The sequence below is a fragment of the Odocoileus virginianus genome, chromosome 28 (assembly GCF_023699985.2).
Source record: "Odocoileus virginianus isolate 20LAN1187 ecotype Illinois chromosome 28, Ovbor_1.2, whole genome shotgun sequence".
In the NCBI taxonomy this organism is placed as follows: Eukaryota; Metazoa; Chordata; class Mammalia; order Artiodactyla; family Cervidae; genus Odocoileus; species Odocoileus virginianus.
The window spans coordinates 5,151,280-5,172,601 of NC_069701.1; the positions used below are offsets into that span (position 1 = coordinate 5,151,280).

A 21,322-nucleotide genomic window follows, 5' to 3' on the forward strand; every position below is an offset into this window, starting at 1 on the left:
AAATTTTATAAAAGTGTATCCAGTGTAATGGTTTGATATTTGCCATCATCCATAATCAAAGTTCCCAAACTCTTCTATTATAGTCTGAAATTTTATAGGATTTCCTTTTTTTCCCACTAGATCTCATGTTCTTATTCTGTTTTCCCACAGGAGTATGCAAAAATGTTATATATTATGCTTAAAATTTTTTTAAAAAATTCATCAGCCTGTCATACTTTTCTGCAACAAAACTAGGTATAGATGTTAAAATTACCTTTTAAAAACTTCATGTGACAATATAATCTAGATTGTCACTAAAAATTTTAGTAATACATATTTTATTAGAATGATGTAACACTAAATATTTTACAAAAGAAGTTATTAAATATAAAAAGTAAAGTTTTATTGAAAATTCATTTCTTAACAATATGTATGAAAGATTGTTATTTAAAAGGGCTTCCTGGTGGCTCGGACAGTAAAGAATCTGCCCGCAATGCAGGAGACCAGGCTCGACTCCTGGGTAGGGAAGATCCTCTGGAGAAGGGATGGCTACCCACTCCAGTATACTTGCCTGGACAATCCCATGGACAGAGGAGCCTGGTGGGGTGCAGTCCATGGGGTCATAAAGAGTAAGACACGACTGAGTGACTAACATCTGTTAGTTAAAAATTATTGCAGATATCTATAATACCCTGCAATAGTTGTTGCTAGAAAGAATAAGGCTCACCATATTTTCAATTCTAAATTAAAAAAAAATCATTAGTCTTGCAAACTTTATTCTCATAAAAAACTAGATGGTAATAAAAAGATTTTTATAGGAGTTTCACTTAATTACTTAAAGTCTTTTTTTAGTATATGCCAAAAATGACATAGCTGATTCAGCATCAAAATAATCTAATCCATCAGTGACAACTCAAACAAAAATTCTTTGATGAAAGTAGCTATAAGTGCTTTTATTTACAAAGCACTTAACTTTCAAGATACTCGCTACTTTTCGTTGGAGCCATTCATTCCAGCAACACTGGCACCAATATTCTGAGTTCTCTGCTGGTTTAGTACCTCGTATGATTTTACCTCTTCTGGGAGTGTACTGTGATTAAGTATGGATATAGGCTGGAGGTACACCTTTCTTCTGAAAAGTTGAAGGGAGATTAAGCAAGGGTAGGCGGTAAAGAAGAATCTCAGGAGATTTCTCATTCAGAATGATTTTAATAAAATATATTTGGGAGAAAGATCAAAATAAATTTTCTTAAAACTCTCTGTGCCATGTACCTTTTAAAGTGTCTTAGTGAACCTGTAGTGGTGTTGTTTTTTTTTTTTTAGCAATTTGAAGATACTGTTTGTAAAGAAAAAAATTTTAGAGAAGAGCAAACTGGGTTTAAATTCTACATTTTTTATTTTTAAAAAAGTATTATTTTTCTCAAGTTATGTTTTGTGAGCCTTGTTTTCTTCATTGGTAAAAGAGGGAATAATTAATACCCCTCTTTCATATCTTCAGTCAGGCAGTTCAGTTACTAAGTCGTGTCTGATTCTTTGCGACCCCATGGACTGCAAGCATGCCAGGCCTCCCTGTCCATCAGCAACTCCCGGAGTTTACTCGAACTCATGTCCATTGAGTCAGTGATGCCATCCAACCATCTCATCCCCTGTCATCCCCTTCTCCTCCTGCCTTCAATCTTTCCCAGCATCAGGGTCTTTTCCAATCAGTCAGTTCTTTGCATCAGGTGGCCAAAGTATTGGAGTTTCAGCTTCAACATCAGTCCTTCCAATGAATATTCAGGACTGATTTCTTTTAGGACAGACTGGTTGGATCTCCTTGCAGTCCAAGGGACTCTCAATAGTCTTCAATACCACAGTTCAAAAGCATCAGTTGTTTGGTGCTCAGCTTTCTTTATATTCCAAATCACACAGTCATACATGACTACTGGAAAAGCCATAGCTTTGCCTAGATGGACCTTTGTCGGCAAAGTAATATCTCTGCTTTTGAATATGCTGTCTGGGTTGATCATAGCTTTTCTTCCAAGGAGCAAGCGTTTTTTAATTTCATGGCTGCAGTCACCATCTGCAGTGATTTTGGAGCCCCCCAAAGAAAGTCTCTCACTGTTTCCATTGTTTCCCCATCTATTTGTCTATTTATCAAACAATTTCTCTCACTTTTACAGCAAGTGTAATGCAATTAGTATAGAATCTAGCACAAGACAAATGCTTCCTGAATAGTACCTATCATTTCTGTAAATTTGTTGCATCTGATAAATTGGTGCCTATTCAGAGAGCTGCTAACCAAGAATATGGGCCACTCCAACCACAGAAAAACTGCTTTTGCCACAAATTTCCACCTTAAGGATCCATCCCAGCACCAGACACTTCTTGACTCATGACTCCATGCACTGTAGCCCGCCACGCTCCTCTGTCCCTGGGATTTACCAGGCAAGAGGACTGGAGTGGCTTGCCATTTCCTTCTCCAGAGGATCGTCCAGACCCAGGGATGAGACCCATGTCTCTTCTGCCTCCTGCATCGGCCACAGATTCTTTACCACTAGCACCACTCAGGAAACTCCTCCTAAATTCCATTTCTCTACAAAAGCCTGCCTGCTTGCCCTTAGCCAACAATAGATGCGTCAGGGTGATCCTGAAAACTAGATTGCTATTCTAAGCATGTTTTCAGACAGGCTAGAGCTTCTTTACTCATTTTTTTGCTAACTTGCCATATGATGCATCTAGGAAAGTCTCCAATGTTCTTATGAAGGGTATTTGAATGAGAAGCACATGGGGTTTGTCAGAATACATTGTGTTATGTGCTCAGAAATAGTTCAAAGGTACAGGTTGGACAAACACCCAACATCTTTGTGATAAGTACCAAATTGTTAATACAGACAATCTGATTATAGTAACAATTTTAAATGGACTGTGTGTATCTAATCTCTTAAAATAGGACTGGAGAGTCCTCAGAAACAGAGACCAAAGACTTTGCTTTGATTTTCCATAGTCAGAAGCAGAACCTTGCACATCTTTGTATTTAAAAGAAAATATAAAATATTTCTCAACAGAGTGTATATATATATATATATATACATATGCAGATATGTACAATGTATATATGTGTGTGTTTACATATACACAATGGAATACTATTCCAGCCCTAAAAATGAGAGAACTTTTGCCATTTGCAGCAACATGCGTGGACTTGGAGAGCATTACGCTAAGTGAAAAAGTCAGATAGAGACAGCCAAATACTGTATAATATCACCTATATGTGGAATCTAAAAAATATACCAAACTAGTGAATATAACAAAAAAGGAACAGACTCACATATATTTGAAGAATTTAAAAACTGTCAGTGAGGAGAGGAGGAGGCAGGGCCAGTATAGGGATAGGTCAATAAGTGTGAACTATTAGGTGTAAAATAAGCTATAAGGATATATTGTACAAGACACAGAATATAGCCCATATTTTATAATAACTATAAATGAAAGATAACCTCTGAAAATCGTGAATCAGTATGTTGTACACCCATAACTTATACAATATTATACAGTAACTATACATCAATATTTTTAAAGGCCTTAAAAAATACTCCTCAATTCCTCACTGATACCATCCTGTAAAGATTGGGAGGAAGAAAAATAACATTTCTCTCCATAAAATCTACAAGTGACCTTTAAAGAGCTCTATGCTCCTACTTGTTAAGTCACCAAATTAAGAGAATGTCATGGACGTAAATAATATAAAATGTGAATAAACTATTTTCTATTTTACTTCTTCACATAATTCATTTTTTGGCTGGTGAATCACCTTGAAAAAATAGAAAAGATAATACCAACATCAGTAGTTTCTCATGCCAAGATTTTATTCCCTTGTGGAAGAGTGAGTCCAAGAGGAATTCTAAGCACAAATAATAATAATTTATAGATCAAATTTTTCAAATGTCTTTCATGTACATGATCTCATTTGAATCCCAGGGTTGAATATTATCACTGTCCCAAGTTTTCAGATGAGAAGACTTAAGAGAAGTTAAAAAACACATTTAAATTCAAGCTAGAAACCGAGGCAATCAAGGAATTGACTATGGCTCTGACTGACTTCAAATCCCGTGCTCTTTTCTGCACACTAAAGTGTGGTAGTGTCATACTGACTTGCTGACACACCTTGAAAACGTTTTATCATGCACTAAGAGATGAATTTAGTGACTTGCTATTTTCACCCATTGACCATCATCAGCAAGGTGCAGAATGCATTATTGCCTCTCTCTTGTCCAAGGGGTCCCCACGGATGGAAAGTCTAACAAGCCAGCAGGGACCTTGTTAGCAGTCACAAATGCCAAAACGGCTCAAAGTTCTTTGTGAAGGGCAGTGACAGTTGTCCAAATTACTCTGTGTTATGCCTTCAAGTCTGCGTGCTACATTCCTATGGGAAATTAATAAACACAGTTTCAGGCTGATGATAACAATAGGAAATTTCAGCTTGTCACTCCATCTATCTTTCTCTTTCGTTTCTTCCCCAATAGCACTCTGGAGAGTTTTTGTGTTTGTTCGCTTGTTTTTTTTAATATTGATGCCTATCTCTGAGCCCTGGAGATTCAGATTTAATTGGTACGAGTGGGACTCAGGCACTTGGAGTTTTAAAAACACCCCAGGTGGTTCTAATGTGCAAACAGGGTCGAAATTCAATGATTTAGGCAAAATTGCTTTCTAACCTCTAAACCTGAACTCGCACTTCAAAGACTTTACCTATGAATGTATTATTTCCTTCACCTAAAATATTTTCCTCCTATATTGTGACAGTCTAAAAATGCTTCTGCCTTTAAAATTCCACATCAGGAACTTCTACCTTGAAATTTTTTCATATTGATAACTGCTCCAATGTGTACCCATGAAAACGATGTTTTAAAAAATTGAGCAACTACTACAAGCAGGCACTAGGTAAGCGCTTTCACATATATTATCTAATTCAGGATACTCCTTTCTAGGAAGCTGGGCTATAAATGTTACATTTTATCATGCCTGTTGGAGTCTAAAATGTGAAAAAATACACAGTTAAATTTTTGGAACAGAGTACATTGAATTTATTTTATTTAATTTTAAATGCTTCTCTAACCTATTTTAACATTTCATAGAGTTTCAGGGATATAACTGGAGGAAAAAAAAACAGAAGATAGAAAAATATACATTGATGCATGTAAAGATCAAAGAGAAGGGACAGTTGACAGCATCTCTCCCCCCTCCCCCACCCCCCGCCCCAGCTATATTCCAATTCACTCTCCTGGTGCAGCTGTCTTCTGGAACTATGAAGTACATAGCTTCACAGGGTTACACACAATGATTTTATGAGGTTGTATTTCATGGTTGAGTACTTTTTAAAAGTTTATAATTTAGATGACTTGCAGCAGAAATATAATACTGTAGATCAAAAGGATCCTTGGATCTATGCAAGTCCCTAGTTACAACGAAGCATTAACTTTCATTCCAACTTCAAGGTTTCTTACACAAAGTACTAGCTCTACAGTCATAGATAAAATTAATTAGCATTTATGTTTATTAGAAAATATTTTTAATTTGATTCAGGAAGTCTCTTCAACTATGGGAACAAAGCAATCAAGCAAACATGGTTGTGGGTGATTGTTTACCGTATAATTATTAGATGGCAGTTAAAAGGTCACAGTTCAGATGGTGAAGAATCCGCCTGCAATGCGGGAGAGCCTGGTTTATTTCCTGGGTCAGAAAGTTCCCCTGGAGAAAGGTGAGGCTACCCACTCCAGTATTCTTGGGTTTCCCTGGTGGCTCAATCACTATAGAATCCGCCTGCAGTGGGGAGCCCCGGATTCGATCGGTGCATTGGGAAGATCACCCAGAGGAGGGCATGGCAACCCACTCCAGTATTCTTGCCTGGAGAATGCCCGTGGACAGAGGAGCCTGGAGGGCTACATACAGTCCATGGGGTCTCAGAGAGTTGGAGACAACTGAACGACACAGCGCGCACAGTACAGAAGGTCTCAAATGATCCACAAATTATGTAAATTCCTTAGAAACGCAAACACTCAAACCCTACCAAAAACTGTGAATCGGAAAGTCACTGGGGTTCACCATTTGTGCTTAAAAGTCTTTCTGGTGATTCTAATGTACACCAATGTCTGCATTAGAGAAGCGCTGCTCTAATTTTCATTATTTGCCCAAAGACAATGGTGAAACCAGTCAAAATTATAGTCATCTCCATGAACTCAGTAAAGAAAGTAGAATTATTTCCTGTATTATCACTTGAAATTGTTTATTGTTTTAAACATCAGACTAATTGCTCCTCTTGGCAACACCAGTGTTCATGTGTGTATATGTATACTTGTGTGTGTGTGTGTATGTAAAGAAAATGACATGTAATCCTTTTCTTTATATACATATTTACACAGTATACATGTGATTTACATTATCCAGTGATTTTTTCAACATTTTTTAGATCTTATCTCCAGTTTATAAACATATCTATAAAGTTTTCTTACACATTAATCATAATAGCTCATTATTCATTTACAATTTGTCTGAAATTTGTTTTAAGGTAAAATTTTAAATGGCATTCCATATTCTTAGACTTGTGCATTCAGGAAAACTCGGGAGTCACAGTAGAATCATTTAGTTCACTAAATGGCACAGACTGAATCAAGCAAAGGTCTTATAGGTAAAGTGTTATTCAAGCTGCCTTCTCTTCCTTGTTCTTACTTATGACTGAATTGATAGTACCACCTATAGTTGGTGTATTTCATTATGTGTGATAAGTCTTTGATAATACATTAATATTAATTCTAACTATTTTTAAAGCAAAGGTAGAGTCACAACCATCTTAGTCTCTGTTTGCCCCAGTCTATTTTGATTTTAGCTCTGAAAGTCCTGGGTCCTAGGTATAGCCAGCTTTATAGGCATGCAACTGAGTGTTCCTCACCCAAAGCTATCCATACTTGGTTTAATGCTTTGCCATTCCTGTCTTGAAATTTTTAATAATTTTTGAATGAACTGCTTCATGTTTTCATTTTGTGATATATTCTGGAAATTATATAGTTCATCTTAATTCTGGAAAACCCCATAGTCCTGGGCAAACAAGGATGGTTAGTCACACTGCAAAATTTCTATATATAATATTCCTTCATCAGCTTGATTTGATAGAGCATTTCTATCATACACAAGTCTATTAAATCATTTAAATGTATCCTACAAGCTCATTTATGTCTTTGCTTTTTAATCAGAGAAGATCATTTAATGATCTTTCATATGCAAGTCACAGATTGTCTCCATATTTATAATTTTCTGTAATGGATATTATAACATATTTTGCATAACATGTTAGAGTCCATAAACCATATTTTTTTCTTTCATTTGACATTCCGAATAATGTACTAGATAAATATTAACCAGATCTCAGAGGGAAAATGAGGGTGGTAGTGGAGAATACGTCAACTTGTACTGTCTGTCAATTTCCATAATGTAAATAATCTCATGATTGTTTCTTTCAAAGTACCAAATGGCTCTCATTGAGTAAAGGGTTGGGAAAAGATATTGTCAACTCTCAAAGCAGGTATGAATTAGCACACCCTTGTACGTTCCTCACATAAAGCAGATAGAGTAAAGCTCAGCATGCTTATGCTACAAATAAACTTAGTGAGATTGAAAATCTAGATGACACATTAAAAGTCACATGTCTTCTGAATGGCTAATTCCAAAATTGTATCAATCATCTCATTTCAAATCCCGTATTTCCCCCTTATATCATTCTATTTTTCTTCTCTTTCATATCTATAAACTTGTATAAAAGAGTTATTGCTATGAATGTGTAAGAACATACATATGCATGGATAAAAAAATTAACATCAAATAAAGTTAGGTGGTGCTAGTGGTAAAGAACCCACCTGCCAATGGAGACATAAGAGGCAGGACGTGGGTTCAATTTCTAGGTTGGAAAATACCCTGGAGAAGGAAATGGCAACCCACTCCAGTATTCTTGCCTGGAGAATCCCATGGACAGAAGAGCCTGCCCATGAGGTTGTGCAAGAGTCAGACATGACTGAAGCAACTTAGCACACAAAGTTAGCCACAGGGAAGTATAATTAGTAAAGATTATATTTATATTAAGGGTAATTATTTTTAAGATGTTTGATTAAAATCACTTGAAAATACATTTGAATTTTTTCATAGGTGTGCTTGCATTCATCAACCTTCAATTTAAAATAGTCTTCCCTATGCTAACAAATTACAAAGCCTCATCTTCATAGTTTAACTATAAATGGAAATATAATTCATATCTTTGTTATGTCTTAATTACCACTTGGCAACAGAGATTACTGCTTTTACTATGCTCTCAACTCCTCTGTAGTAGGCTGTTTTATTATATACTTATGAAACAATCCTCACAGTAACTCTGTAAAGAGGATACAGTTGGAGCAACTTTCAGGTGGTGAAACTGAAAGGTTTCTGAATGCTTAGAAAGGTTCAATGGTTTATCCAAGGTCATTCAACTGGTAAGTGGTGGAGCCAGAATTTGGGCTAGTTGTCTATCAGATTTCTGGTCTCAATCATTGTTACACTCCCTTACTTGGTGTAGAACTATTAATTATACTGAAATATAAATACATTAGGATGACAACAGATTTTCTTTTCTAGTTATAACAATACCCGTAATTCTTTATAAGGAATTCCCTTACTTCTTTTTGTGAAAAAAACAAAACAAAACAACCAAACCTAAAGCATCAAGGACTTCCCTGGTGGTCCAGTGGCTTTGGATATCACCTTCCAATGCAGGTGTTGCGTGTTCGATCCCTCGTCAGGGAGCTAAGACCCCACAAGCCTTGCAGCCAAAAAACCAAAACATAAAACAGAAGAAGTATTGTAACAAGTTCAATAAAGACTTTAAAAATGGTCCACTTTAAAAAAAATCTTAAAAAACAAATAAACAAAAACAAACAAACAAGCAAGCACAAGGCATTGCATCCAGCCCAGTTTTCTATAATACACTTCTTCAGCATAGAGAAGGCCCTTGATATTATGGACACTCCCATCCTCTTCTTTAAGATGAGTACCTTAAAACCTTCCTGTCATAGGACTTCAAAGGCATGTAGTCAGTTGAATCAACCAGATTCTTATCACAAAACACCAAGAAGTTTGGAATTGTTTGGTAATGCCACCAATATACAAGGTCAGATGTTTATACAGTGTTTGTCTCTGTCAAATGCAACTCCCTTACTGAATGTCAATGTTTGTAGACTATATTTTTCTTCCTTTTCCCTTGATATTCATTGTCACTTGCTGCTGTTGTCAATTCCTCTTCCATCACCACCACCCCATCCATCAGCTTCCTAGGCATTTACTCTTTTCCATTCTGCTTTTTTTTTTTTAGCCACAGAGGATCCTAGTTCCTATTTTAGAGGACTATTTACTAGCACCAATACCATGCAAAGCCATATCAGAGTGCAAGGTGAAAAGAAAAATCAGTAACACTGACTCTGTCTTTATTGAAGTTTTTGATATTTCATTTTTTAAAAGTTTCTAGAATAGAGATATAACTCCATCTCAAAGATTGCTTTTATGAGTCTTTCTAAGTAGAAAGTACTATCATTTCGCTACAATTTGGATATCAACTCAACTTAGAAATAATGTTTTTCTGAAACATTTTTTGTCCACTGGAGGTCTCAAATACTGATCAATTCCATTGTTTAGAATTTACTTTCTAAATGAAGTTAGAAAATAGACTCTGCATCAACATACAAGACAGTGACTTTATCACTTAATGAAATTTTTCCATTAATAGATAAGCATTTACAGGTATCTGTAAAGATGATGTAAATTTTACAATGATGTCTGAGGCAGGTATTGTGCTTTTCCTTATTTTATAAATGAAGGAATTCAAGTCAAGACAGTGACCAAAGGTCAACTAATTAGTAAGTAACAGTATCAGGATTTTAACCCGGGTAATCTGTTAACCGGGCTTCCCCAGTGGTTCAGCGGTAAAGAATTTGCCTGCCAATGCAGGAAATGGCAACCCACTCCAGTATTCTTGCCTGGGATATCCCATGGACAGAGGAGCCTGGTCCTCTAAATGTTGGACACAACTTGGTGACTAGACAACAACAACAAATCTGTTAACCACAACTTTATGTTTCCTATAAAACTCTATTTGGAAGACTTAGGGATATGACCTACCCTGGTGATGGTCTAACTTTACTACCTATTAGCTGGGTAACCTTGTCAAGTTAAATTCTCTGAATCTCAGTCCTTCATCTATGAGTGTAATATGGTATTAGTCATTTGAAATGAGTAATTAAGATAACGGATGTGAAAGGCTGTTAGGAACTGAAAATGTAGGGTTATATTGATGTCAGCAGTGGCTTTTAGCTACAAGGGACTCTGGGTATTCACAAGACTATTTTTTAGCAGACTGAAAAAATTTGTTTTTTCCTTTTTTTTCTATGGACCTTACCTGACATATTCCAGCTCATCTTTGAGGATATCAGATCCTCAGAGTTTCTCTGACAATAAACAATTGTTTAGGTCCCCTCCATTTAATAGCACTTAATTATAGCATAGCATTAATTATATTCCTCCCTTTTAGTCATTTATTTCCTTTAGATTACAGTTATTCATGGCCTAGTTCTTAATTAGACTGTAAATTCCAAGACAGAAACATCTGCATCATATTTGCTAGTTATTCCTAGTGTCATATCCTTTTGCCTTTTCATCTTGTTCATGAGGTTCTCAAGGCAAGACTGCTGAAGTTGTTTGCCATTCCCTTCTCCAGTGGACCATGTTTTGTCAGAACTCTCCACAATAAACCATCTGTTTTGGGTGCCCCTACATGGGCCATAGTTTCATTGAGTTAGACAAGGCTGTGATCCCTGTGGTCAGTTTGATTAGTTTTCTGTGCTTGTGGTTTTCATTCTGTTTGCCCTCTGATGGATGAGGTCAAAGCTGTGGTTTTTCCAGTAATCATGTATGGATGTGAGAGTTGGACCATAAAGAAGGCTGAGTGCTGAAGAATTGATGCTTTTGAACTATGCTGTTGGAGAAGACTCTTGAGAGTCCCTTGGACTGCGAGATTAAACCAGTCCATCCTAAAAGAAATCAACCTTGACCATTCATTGGAAGGACTGATGCTGAAGCTGAAGCTCCAATACTTTGGCCACCTGATGCAAAGAGCCAGCTCATTAGAAAATACCCTGATGCTGGGACAGATTGAAGGCAGGAGAAGCGGCAACAGAGGATGAGATGGTTGGATGGCATCCTTGACTCAATGGACATGAGTTTGAACAAGCTCCAGGAGATGGTAAAGGACAGGGAAGCCTTGCATGCTGTAGTCCATGAGGTCACAGAGTCAGACACGACTGAGCAACCAAATGACAATAATTCCTAGTGTATAGCAAAGTGCCCGCACAGAGTGGATACTCTATAAAAGTTTGTTGAATAAATAAATATGGAATATTTATTTTTCTTTCCAAAACCATGTAACTCCAGTTGCTGGCATAATTTTATTTGACCTTATTTTATTTTAAAGTTCTTTATTTATTTTTAAGAACAATTTTCAAGTACAATAGCATAATTATAAAATGACTTAAGCTGCAAGTTTTGGTATATGCCCTTAATATTCCAAGGTTTATGATTGAGTAAAATGGATCTTGGCCCTGAATTGGCTCTTATGCTTTTATTTAATAGGTGATCGTATCAATATTCTCCTGATGGAATAATTAATTATATATAGAGAACACCCTGAGCTGGTGTGAAAAATAGGTACGGTGTTGCTCAGCATGTAGATGATAATAGATGTTAGGAGAGAAAAGATAGGCAATTCTTTTTTCAAACAAACCATATTAATAGAAATAATTATTCATCCATAAATAATCAAATATATTTTGGGAAGTTCCATTGGAAAAAAGGACATGGAATGGCTAAGGAAAACAGAATTTCATGGCCTTTTTATACTTGTTGAAAAATGAGCTTAAGTGTGAAAATTTTATAGAAAATGGAGAAAAGTAAATAATGACATGTGAGAGAAAATCATTTACTTTTTTTCTCAGCCAAGAATTGAGGCTTCAACATAAGTGAGGCATCCTAGACCAAAACTAAAATTCTGAGCAATTACTAGATCCTAAAGGGTAAAAAGTTATGACCAACCTAGATAGCATATTAAAAAGCAGAGACATTACTTTGCCAACAAAGGTCCATCTAGTCAAGGCTGTGGTTTTCTCAGTGGTCATGTATGGATGTGAGATTTGGACCATAAAGAAAGCTGAGCACTGAAGAATTGATGCTTTTGAACTGTGGTGTTGGAGAAGACTCTTGAGAGTCCCTTGGACTACAAGGAGATCCAAACAGTCCATCCTAGAGGAGATCAGTCCTGGGTGTTCACTGGAAGAACTAATGCTGAAGCTGAAACTCCAATACTTTGGCCACCTCATGTGAAGAGTTGACTCATTGGAAAAGACCCCGATCCTGGGAGGGATTGGGGGCAGGAGAAGGGGACGATGGGGGATGAGATGGCTGGATGCATCACCGACTCGATGGACATGAGTTTGAGTAAACTCTGGGAGTTGGTGATGGACAGGAGGCCTGGCGTGCTGTGATTCATGGGGTCACAAAGAGTCGGACACAACTGAGTGACTGAACTGAACTGAACTGAAAGGGTAAAAAATTGAAAAGGCTCAAACTGAAAGACCTAACACACATCTGTTAATATGTTCACTAAACCCATTTCCTCAAACTCCTGTATGCACAACCAAACTCATACTCAGTTGTGGCCTTATCAATGAACTGTGGACAGCAGAATGTAGGACTTGGTGGGTAGATCACTTCTAGGATTGGCCCACATATTCCTCCTCTAGGACCTCCAAACACGCTCTTCCCTTATCTCCCAGAAGATGCAGAAGATCATCAGGGAGATGGGGTTTAGAGAAGCCATTAAAATGGTCATGTGAAAGACTGTTTACCAACCATTAACATCCAAACTGGACTTGGCGTGAGCAAGAAATCAACCAATTTTTATTAGGTTAGGCCACTGGGTTTGTTTGTTACAGCTTCTACGACTTGTCAGTTTGGACTACCATAACAAAGTACTGAGTGTTATAAATAACAGAAATTTACTTCTCAGAGTTCTGGAGGCTGAGAGTCTGAGATTAGGGTGCTGGCATGATCAAGTTTTGATGAGAGCACTCTTCCAGGTTGCAAACTGCTATGTTCTGGTATACCCTCACATGGTAGAGAGCAGAAAGGGGAAGCAAACTGTGTTGTCACTTACAGTGGCACTAATCCTATTCATGAACGTTCCACCCACATGACCTCAACTAATCCCAATTAAATCCCAAAGGTCCAACTTCTAATACCATTACATTGGGGAGGAGATAGAGTTTCAAACACAAGAATTTGGAGAGAACACAAACATTCAGTCTGTAATATCCTGGCATGTTTCTCTTATACATTCTAATTTCCTGTTGTAAAACAAATGCTCTTAAGTTTAATAACTTGAAAAGTCTGGAGTAAAAGAATATTTTGACACATCATTTACCACTAGAGAATTAGTGCTGTTTTAAATGAAACCCAGACATAATACTGTGGTAAAGGTATATGATTTTAATTTTATGCACTTCAATGAACACTAGGAAAACGCACTGTGACAGAAGCTGCTACTTTTTTTTTTTTTTAAACAATACTAATTCCTTTCTTTTCCAAATAATGACTATACTAAATGTGGGGCACATGGCTACTGGCTGGAGGTTTTATTTTCCAGTTTTCCTTTAGAGTTAAGTGTGGCCCTGTTTGTGTGACCATAGGTATAAAATAGAATTGATAAGAAACTCTTCAACGTAGGTCTTTAAAGAGGAATGGACATGCACTCCTTCCCCCATTTTGTGTGCTTCCTACTGATTAGGGTGAAGGCATTAGAATGCCTTCTAGAGGTGGAAATTGGGAATCAAGGACCATAGAATTGTACTACCAGCTCTGGATCATCTACCTCCACATTGTTTCATCAGCGCAAAATAAACAACCACTTTTTCAGAGTCACATTATTTTGTTTTTTTTTTTTCTTACAATACTTTAACTGAGGAAAAATAGACTAATTCAGCAACATCCTATTAAACTCATGGCATATGGAAGGAATCTCAGGAGGGATACTTAAAATCACAGCTGCTTTTGGTATATATACAAGTGGAGCTTCTTATCTTGATTAATTACCATACTTCAAGTATTTATTACAACTGATTCTTTTTATCAGCACATTCTTTTCTACCTTTTTAAACACCAAAGTTATAATTTCAAGTTCACAAGCTTTCAAAGCCTTTATTGTCAAGTTACCTACTGTGAAGTCACTGTCACAAGATTCTGAATTTATTCTAGTATGGAAAAGAAAAATACAGTTAGGGTTAAAATTAATGACCAAAAGTAACAGAATTCTAATACTGTGAATAAATCCTAAACAGTGCTTTCTTCATTGTAATATTTAACATTTAACAAACATTATCTTATTTGATTGGAGGAAGAAATGGCAACCCACTCCAGTATTCTTGACTGGGAAATCCCATGGACAGAAGAGCCTGTCAAGCAACAGTCCAAGGGGGTCACAAAAGAATTGTACACAACTTACTGACTAAATAGAAATAATCTTATTTGATATATGGACATTCAGAGATAATACAGAAAGATTATCTCCATTGTATAAATGAAAAAGAGGTGCGCTGTGAATTTCAGTGACTTACACAAGGTCTCAAGTCTTGAGCTCAAGAGAGCATGTAACAGGAGCAGCGGTTAGCATGAGACTGTTATCGCGAGACTGGCCGTTAGCGCGCTGTCGTTAGGCGTCCTCTCCACCAACGGTTAGAATCACGGTGGTCCCCACGGCAGCAGTCTCCCAGGGTGGCAGTCTGTGGGACCTGGCCCATTTGCTTGCCGGCGCGGACACCGGGCAGGGCAGGGGCCCTTTGTTTGGCTTGTAAAAGCTCCGAAACAGCGGCGCCCTCAGTGACTGCCAGGCAGCCCCAAGCGGAAGTGGAGACCTGTGGGCTACTGTGAGGAGCGTCGATGGCGGAGGTGACCTGCCTGAGGAGCCTGTTCTGACATCTGAGGGAGGCTCCGTGAGCCCCTTCTCTGGTTGTTAAACTTGAAGAGTATTATACTTTCAGATAAAATTTTGCAGAACAGATAATAGTATTGGTTGTTTGGAGGTTACAGGAACATCGTGACCTGACCCACATGGTCAGCTGCAAGAACAAGAAGTATGCAACAATTAACCACATCCCTCCATCACCTTGCCTTTAAAAGGATTTTGCTGCAAGGCTTCTGGGAGTTTGGTGTGTTCTGTTCTTTTTTTTTTTTTAAGGCGCGAACCACCCCTCTTCTGCAATAAACCTCTGTCTGCCCCCAAAATGTTTTGGTATCATTTGGCCTCACTGTGCATTGGGCACAGGGACTTGAGGTGATTAACAGTCATTCTTCAAGGATCATAGTATCCTTATGATATTTCTGAACATTTCCCAATGAGATTATGAGCTCAGAATTCGGTATTTGTATTCAAGGTTTTATGATCTACGTTTGGATTTCAGCTCTTATGATTTATGTGCTGCAAGCCGAGGGCTTCCAACATACTTTTTTTAATCTATGAAATGGGGATAATAAATAGAAATCAAGGCTGATACCAGGCAGATAAATTGTATACTAAAATACCTTACGTAGTAGTAACCTCTCAAAACTTTTTGAGTTTTAATTTTTGAGACAATAGATTTATAGTACAATAAAAATACACAACCCTAGGGAGTACCATTTATGTTGTATTTTATGATAATTTCATTCCCTAGCACAATACACTAAAATTTGGATGTTGCCCCTAGAGTTGTACAATGTAGTAACCTTAATGAATTTTTTAAAAAACAATTGAATAGCTTTTATCTTGAGGAAAGTGGTATCCCATCACACACTCAGCATTGAAGATAAGCTGCTGTTTCACATGTATTCTCTTGGATCCAGCTAAAGCTGTAATATAAATTTCTGTTGAAATTGACCTAGATAAATAATCACTTTCATCCTCTTAAATTTCATTTTTAAACAGAAAGGATAATTATTCATAGTCTCTGGCATTAAATTGATTGGCTCTAAAAAGATGGAGACTAAAGTTAACCCTTGGCTTTTGTAGCTGTGATATTTTAAAAGACCAGATTTTCCTAAGTAAGTTTCTTGAGATTTAAAAGTCAAAAGTTTATTTTTAAAATATTTTTGAAGTAACACTGGTTTGTGATGTTATATGTTTCATGTGTTCAACATTATATTCAACTTCTGTACACACTATAGCAAAAGTTTAGTTCCATCTGTCATCATACAGTTGACTCCATTTACCCTTTCTGCTCTCTCTCAACCCCTTCCCTTCTGGTAACCATTTTTCTGTTCACTGTATCTATTTATTTTCCTTTTGTTTTGTTTATTTATTTGGTTTTTGTTTGCTTTTTTAGTAAAATAATAGGATATCTTTCTTTGTCTGACTTATTTCATGTAGCATAATACCCTCAAGGTCCATCCGTGTTTTTGTAAATGGCAAAATTTTCTATGTTTTAAGGGTAAGTTATATACCATTGTGTGTGTGTGTTTATCTGATCTTTACTTCTCATCCACTGATGGTCATTTAGGCTGTTTTCATATCTTATAAATAATGCTGTAATGAATATATGAACAGAAGTAGTGTTAGTTGCTCAGTCACGTCTGACTCTGCAACCCCATGGACTGTAGCCTGTCAGGCTCCTCTGTCCATAGAATTCTCCAGGCCAGAATACTGGAGTGGGTTGCCATTTCCTTCTCCAGGGGATCTTCCCAACCCAGCAATTGAACCTGGGTCCCCAACACTGAAGGCAGATTCAGGGAATATATTTTTTCAAATTGATATTTTCTTTTGATAAAAGCCATTCTAACAGGTATTAGGTGATATCTCATTTTGGTTTTGATTTGCATTTCCCTAATAATTACTGATGTTGAACATCTTTTCTTCTGCCTGTTGACCATCTTTGAAAAAATGTCTATCCAACTCCTCAGTCCATTTATAAATTAGGTTCTGTCTTTTTTGTTTTCTTTTTGCTGTTGAGTTGTATGAATTTTGTATAATTTGGATATTAACCCCTTATCAGATATGTGATTTGCAAGTATCTTCTTCCATTCAGTAGGTTGTCATTTCATTTTGTCACTTTTATTAACCGTGAAGAAGATTTTTAGCTTGAGATAGTTTCATTTTTTATTTCTGCTTTTCTTTCCTTTAACTGAGGAGACACATTCAGAAATATATTGCTAAGACTCATGTCAAAGAACAAAGAGGAATAGGGAAAAGTATATCTAATCTACTTTCTCAGAAGTGGAAATCTGTGTACTTTTATTAGTGTATTGACTATGATTCTTCTATATTTTGACCATCTAAAATGTCCACAGTTTTCACAAAAGAATTTCTTCTAAGATTCCCACACAGAGTAGAGTGATTAGTGCTCGACCATAAAAACAGATGCAGGTTAGAAGTGTATCAGAGCTCTAAGTTCTGCTCTGGCAACTTAGGGAAGCCAGAATGGGATACACATGTAATATTTTATATATGTAATATTTCTGCTACATTTTGAAATATGATGGTTATCTAGAGAAAAAGCACTTGTGCTTCTGCTGAGAACTGAAGTAACCATATACAGTACTTTCCAAGGGATGCCATTTTTACCTGAAGGCCCAATTGAGAAATTAACTATGATTATTCAGAATTAGGCAGTTTGGTAGACAATTTATTCAAAGTAAGTATGTCACTTAACACAACTGATGATATTTTCTGCCAATGAGAAAATTTTAGCTTTAAGCAAAAATTAGAATTTTGGAATGTTTTATTCCATCACTATAATTTTGCCAGATTCTCAGTATTTAAAGACATTCCTCATGAGATTGTTGGTGATATTAATAAATTTGACATTTAGTATTGTACAATGAGAAATGTCAGCATCTGAAAGATCTACATATTGCAGTGAACCTGTATTTTGCAAATGATCCATGTGTGATATTACAAACTAATTATGATAAAAATCATAATATAAGATAGATCAACAAATTTTAATGTAACAAACACAAAAAGCTTGTTGATCTGCTTTCAGCTTTGACAGTACAACTGAATATTTAAGAAATTACACTAAAGTTTTGGTAGAGAAAGATAAAGAAGATCCAGAATTATCAAAAAATATTTTTAAAACACTGTTCCTATTCCAATTTTATATGTGTGAAGATGGATTTTCTTCAAGGTCTTCAATTAAATATCTTGTCATAATATGTTGAGTATGGAAGCAGACATAGAATCCAGATGTCTTTTTTTTGGCAAATATATAAATCAGTGTCTTGCCACTGACTACTTTTTTGAAAATACATTGCAATTATGTTATTTGTACTCACATGGAATGACTAATATTATTATATAAATATTTTCAAATCTTATATTTTAGTTTAAAAATGGCAAGTAGCTATCAACATAACCCACATTTTAAAAAAAGCTTTTTGGAGTTCTCCATACATTATAAAATTTGTAAGTAGGTACTTAAACCAAAATACAGTATTTTAGATCAATTGCTGTAGAAGATTATAAAGCAGTCGTACAAATACATGAGGCATAGCCAAATTGTATTTGGTTCCTCAAGTCTCCTAACTCATAATTTTTAAGTGAACAAATGCGTAAAATAGAATTCTGGTTTTTCTTTGCAGTGTTTTTATTGCTAATGAGTGGTGGCATTTTCCTCAAAATTTATCCCAAGGAAGTGAAATCTCCACAGACCAAATGCCTGACTCTACATTTAGAAAAGATACATTGTTAACTTTCTCCTTAAAGATCTTCTAGGCCCTTAAGTTGAGATATTTATTGGAAAAAAAATATTATCCTGTGGAAAATGGCTGTTTGCTATTTTTTACCTTCAAAAGGTAAAAAAAAACTAAATGAAAACTGTCTATTATTAGTGACTATATATCATTAAACTAGTAACCTATGCCTAATTATAAGGGAAGTTGGGATGTCTAATGAGATTGTAAAGAAGACAGGTGTAGGGGGAAAAGGAAACATTTCTTGCATACACAGTCAGAGGTACTGATGTGTACATCCTTGCAATAGCCTCGATATGTAATTATTAAATACATTTTTAAATGAGGGAGAAAATGCTCATAATGTTAGAATTGATGCTCAAGTATATTGCTACATGCCTTCAAAATGAGTATTTCAATCCCTTTTATTTTTTAAGATCACCTGGTTTATTGAGAAAAGTTCATAATAAAACTGCAACTGCTATTTTTACAACTTACGAAATAATTTGTTATATAAAATGAATTGGTTTTCATTATGTAAGTACAAATAGTAAAAAAATAATAATATTCCATGTGATATTTTTGCAAGTCAGAGAAATCCCACATTCCTGACTTCTGTTAAACATTTTACATCAGATATTTTTAATCTGTTTACCAAGGGAAACCAGGTTTTTAACCATATTTAAGTTTTTGCTTACAGTTGCAATCTATCAGAAGCTATGTCTACATGATTAGACCCGATCAAGCCAAAGATGAAAAATTCAAGCCATGTCTTCTCTTTAGGCTATTTAATGTTACTTTTGTGATGGCAATGGCCCTCCTAATGCTTTACTGAGCAACCTAATACTACTTAAAGGTCATAATGAATTAGACCAGTCCATTTTTTAATCCAGTCTACTCTGGTCTAGAGCATATAGACACCAAAGAGCACAGAATTACTAGTAGCTTTCTACTACACCCCCACCCTATAAACCACTTTAAAAGAGAAAATTTCATCTTAAGATTTCACTGCTTAAGGAGGCCTTACAGGTTTTGGCAATGAAAGAATACTTTCCTAGATGTCATATTAAGTTAATGGAAAGCTTAGCCCCAAATCAATTATTCATGATATTCATTAGAAATTCTCAAAAAAAAAAGAAATTCTCACAAATGACATGCATTTAGGAACCAATTTTGCTTCTTTGAATAGCCAAAGGCTTTTAAATTGTTTTGCATTTCTTTTAGAATATTTATTCACTGACAATTTTTACCAGTATCATCGTCTTCTCCTTAGTCCTTAATAGACCCAACCCATTCCATCTGGGAAATACAGAAATCTAACCAGACTACTCAAATCTTTGAAGCCTTCTCATTTTTACCTTATAAGTTATGAGGTTACTTTTATACTCATATTCTTTTACAAATGCAATATCAATGGTATTGTTAGATATAAGGAAACATTGGCATATTAGTATTGAGTTGGCCAAAAAGTGAGTTCAGGTTTTCCCATCAATCTTATGGACAAGCCTGAATGAACTTTTTAGCCAACTTAATAATTAAGTAATTAATTAAAAGAAGTAAGTCTTACTTAACACTACAAAACATATATAAAAGATGAATATGAAACTATAACACCATTTAAGAAACACTTTCCCCAGATTATTTTAGCATTTTGACCATAGTTTAATGATATGAACACTGCCCCCAAAACAGGTTCAAAGTGTTCTGGTGAAAACAGTTTCTTTCTCAGGAATCTATCTCAGCAGCAGTGATGTTCTGCTCATTCCCCACCTTAGGCAGATGTGTAGAAGTACCTGGGCTTGGCATTGCCCAGCAGGTCATCTTCATAGTTGGGGAGGCAACAGAAGAAGGCACAGTCAATCAGGATAATAGTGCCCACCCAAAGCCATAGGCCCACTTATAGATGTCAGTGACAGCAGGGTTGAGGTGAAGGTTAAATGGCCCTGTCCCAATACGAGATATTTTTCTCTCTGGACTTCCCAGGTGGCGCTAGTGGTAAAGAACTCACCTACCAATGCAGGAGACATGGATTCGATCCCTGGGTCAGGGAGACCCCCTGGAGAAAGACATGGCAACTCACTCCAGTATTCTTGCCTGGAGAATCCCATGAACAGAGGTGCCTGGTAGGCTGCAGTCCATGGGGTTGCAAACAGTTGGACACAACTGAAGTGACTTAGTACTTTCTCGAATGTAGTTTTCTAAAATGGTGTTTGCCAGTATATGATACCAGAACCTCTTAATTCATAGCACAGATTACATGTGTCTTAAATAAATTACTTTTTCAACATTAATATTTGGCAAGAATAATTTACATGCCTGGACAACCAGTAGAAGAGGAAAGAATCAGAAGTCATTTAAAAATATATAAATACATAGGGACTGACATTCCATTTTTTTTTTCTTTTTTATAATGAGAGCTCCAGGCTGTATCATTACCACATTTGTTGCTAAAAGTTTCCTGAGTATCAAGCAATAATATCCCCAGACTTTAAACTGCTTGTTCTGCTTTTAAGAGTTTTGTTTTGTTTTTTTCTGAGAAAAA

General features: G+C 36.1%; 1 protein-coding gene and 1 long non-coding RNA gene across 5 annotated transcripts in view; one reads left to right on the forward strand and one right to left on the reverse strand.

Annotated features, from left to right (window-relative positions):
• Positions 1-21,322, reverse strand: part of TYR (tyrosinase) — a 163,154-nt gene that overhangs the window by 119,344 nt on the left and 22,488 nt on the right. The window lies entirely within an intron of this gene.
• The window catches only part of LOC110130802 (uncharacterized), a 55,123-nt gene continuing 48,566 nt past the window's right edge, over positions 14,766-21,322 (forward strand). For 2 of the 3 annotated variants that reach the window (XR_002311973.2, XR_002311975.2), the window contains exon 1: positions 14,766-15,409. This is a non-coding gene — a long non-coding RNA (uncharacterized lncRNA). Of the gene's footprint in view, positions 15,410-16,471; positions 16,542-21,322 lie in introns of those variants that run through there. The other variant, XR_011484270.1, reaches the window with a different exon arrangement.